The sequence below is a fragment of the Pipistrellus kuhlii genome, unplaced genomic scaffold (assembly GCF_014108245.1).
Source record: "Pipistrellus kuhlii isolate mPipKuh1 unplaced genomic scaffold, mPipKuh1.p scaffold_m20_p_2, whole genome shotgun sequence".
NCBI lineage: Eukaryota > Metazoa > Chordata > Mammalia > Chiroptera > Vespertilionidae > Pipistrellus > Pipistrellus kuhlii.
Window position 1 is genome coordinate 28,400,746 of NW_023425515.1, and position 3,482 is coordinate 28,404,227.

The 3,482-nt window shown below is 39.3% G+C and overlaps 1 non-coding gene across 1 annotated transcript; it reads left to right on the top strand.

The window, feature by feature from the left end:
* Positions 1-3,085: 3,085 nt before the first annotated feature.
* LOC118725184 lies at positions 3,086-3,209 on the top strand. Its single transcript, XR_004989912.1, has one exon. It is a non-coding gene; the product is annotated as a U6atac minor spliceosomal RNA (small nuclear RNA).
* Positions 3,210-3,482: the final 273 nt, after the last annotated feature.

Consider the following 3,482-nt stretch of genomic DNA (forward strand, 5'->3'; position numbering starts at 1 on the left):
TTTCACGTTCTTAATTTAATGCTTGAAAACAAAGATGAAAGAAAAACTTTAATTCATATATTTAAAACAGTTTTTCTGCATAGAAGTTATTAAATTCTTAAAGAACATAGTAGAATAATTTTTTTTAAATCATAGCAATATTCTTTCATTCAATTAATGGTTTTAAAACATTGATTATATACAAATATTGTACTAAAATAGCAAAGGAGAGTTGCATTTAAACTCTTTTGTGTTTTACATCAGCCTTAAAATTGATAAATTAAAGACTTTTTGGGCAACTAAAGTTTTGCATCCTTTCTAATGAAAATTTCTCTTATATAGAAAATGTTACCAGATAGTTATTCTCTGGTTGTTTACACTATATTCATTTGCCTTATTGATTAGAATCAGACATTTGAAGAGCAGAAATGTTAATGTTTTTCTGTAGGTTTTTTTTTTTTTGTATTCCTCAAGGATCTTACTGATATATAAGGCAAAGAGTAGAAACTGAATAAATATGAGTAAAATTATATAAAATAATTAATATGGATGTTTAGTGATTTGACCTGATGAAACATCTGCAAAACTAAATTTATGCTTATGAAGATTTTTGTTACTATTTTATACATTATCTGAAATTGAAACAAGTCTTTATCATAATCATATAAATACTAAGGATAAAGTGAATTATAAATACTTTTACCAAGTTTTTGTAAGCATTCAATGTGAGAAAATCTCAACCAGGAATTATTTCTCTTCATATTTTATTGTTTATCTTTCAGAAAAGTCAGATGCCCAGGAAAGGCACCAGGAGAAAGCACCATCTCTAAGTGACTTACCGTACAACTGAACAACCAGAACAACCAGGACAACAGGTTGAGCAGTCACTATGATGTGCACTCACCACCAGGGGGCAGATGTTTAATGCAGGAGTTGCCCCTTGGTGGTCAGTGTTCTTTCACAGCCAACCTCCCATGACCACTCCCCCCTTGGCTTCCCAACCTCCCACTGCCCCTCCCCCAGTCCAGCCAACTTCTCACAGTCCCTCCCCCTGACTGGCCAGCCTACTGATAGGCCTTGATCACTGGCCAGCCAGGGGGACCCCACCGTGCACAAATTCATACATTGGGCTTCTAGTAGAATATAAAAAACAAACAAGCAAACAAACAAATCCCCAAAACAATGTTTAAAAAATTCAGGTACAGTATTTTTTATACCATAACACTGAAAGAAACAGAACAACCATTGTACAATTTGACAAGGTATGTGATGTGTATAAAAGTGACATGAAATGATGCTGAAACCAGTTTGGCTCAGTGGATAGAGCATCGGCCTGCAGACTGAAGGGTCCCAGGTTCGATTCTGGTCAAAGGCATGTACCTTGGTTGCGGGCACATCCTGAGGTGGGGGGAGGGTGTGTGTGTGTGTGTGTGTGTGCAGGAGGCAGCTGATTAATGTTTCTCTCTCATTGATATTTCTAGCTCTCTATCCCTCTCCCTTCCTCTCTGTAAAAAATCAATAAAAAATATATATTTTTAAAAGTGACATGAAATGAAATAATTTAGTGTCTTTATGACAACTAGCTACCAATGAGGCCCTGAACCAGAAGGTGCACTCTGAGGAAGGCATTGATGGTTCTTGCATTAAATGAAGATCAACAGAGACTCACTTTCTCAGTCAATTTTCTATTCTTGTGTAGAAACAGAAAACATACATGATGGGTGTTAACATCTGTTGAATTGTTTGGAATGTACCAAGCTAGAATGGCTTTTCAGTTTGAGAAAAAGGATTTAAAAAAGGAGAAGAAAAATGTGACACAAAATAAGAGAAGAAAATATTTACATAGAGGAATTTTCACAAGAAATACTGAAAATAAATTGATAGGCAGTTTAAAGGCATAGCTAAGGGAGAGGGACAAGATATTGCTTTATTTATTGATTTTAGAGAGAGAGAGGAAGAAAGGAAGAGAAAGAGAGAAAAAAGAGAGAGAAAAAGAGATTTAGAGAGAGAGTTGTTGTTCCACTTATTTAATGCATTGACTGGTGGATTCTTGTATGTGCCCTAACTGGGGATCAAAACTGCAACCTTGGCACATTGGGATGGCACTCTAACCAACTGAACTACCCGACCAGTCTGGGGTTCATTTTTTGATACAGTGACAATTAAATGAAATGTTAATTTGGTACAGTTGGGCTTTAGGGAAGACATAACTTTTGTCTTCCTTACTGATTTATGTGGGGACAATGACATATACATCATTGAAGAGGGGCTGGGACCAAGGTGGTTCTGATCCAGGACAGTCTGGAATGTGTAAAACATTTGCTCCTAAATGTCCTTGGTTAAGAAAGATAAAACCTTGTGATTCATTAGCTGGCTGTAAAATTACTCAAATTGTTTGACCTTATTTAATTATTTTGTCTGTTTCCTTTATTCCACTTGTCAATGAATTTCTCTAGCCTCTTACTATCCTGACAAAAAAGGAGTGGGCAAATGATTGATAAATGGCAGAATGTCCCTTCAAACCTCATCCTGAGAATGAGGTCAAGTTCATAGTTGCACAAAAGACTCAGGGAAGCAATGAACTAGTTCCAACCTGGGCTTTATGTTGATGAAAACAGTTCCCAAAATGCAAAAATTGTAAAGAATGTGATAACAATATTATATTTCTTTATACTAGGGGCCCAGTGCACAAATTCATGCACCTTGAAAGGAACTGTGGGACACAAGACTACAGTGGGCACAGGGGCGAGTCTTGGCCCATCTACCATGCCTCCACCCAGCCACTCCCGCCATGGCCCATGGGTGAGAGCAGGGCCATTGCTGGCAGCCATAGAAAAGGTGGCTACCAGCCTCAATTGCCACTTAGGAGCAGGAGGAGGTGGAAAAGCCCTGAGGGGCAATCATGTGCTGATGACACCAAGATCGCTGGTCAGTGCTGGGCGCTGGCAGCAGGTATGAACCGCTGTTCTAGGGCTGGCAATGGATGTGAGCTAGGCTGGTTTGAGTGCTATCGTATTTTCCGGCGTATAAGACGACTTTTGAAACTGAAAAAAAGCCTGCTCAGATTGGCTAGAGTCAGAGAGGTGGTCTATTAAAAGAACTGGTTGTGTTGTATGAAAGGAGAGAAGGTTAGCACTCCCCTTGACAAGGATGGAAGAGGCTCTCGGGCCTAACAACAAGCATACGGTTAAGGCATTGCCACCTACTAAAAAAAAAAACTGGTGTTGCCTCGGAAGTGGGGGGTAGTCTTATACAGCGAATATAGGCCTAAACTTAAGTTTTAACTATAAAATTAGGGTGTCATCTTATACGCCCGGTCATCTTATATGCCGGAAAATAAGGTAGGTGGGACTGTGGGGCACAGGAGCAAATAATTTTCAGTAACCACCAAAGGCTAGCCCTGATGACAGTGATGGGAACCCTACCTTGGTCTGGCACCCTCACTCACCTTCTTCACCATCCCACCTTGGCCGATGGCTGCCATGGTCTTGCGTGCACCCTCT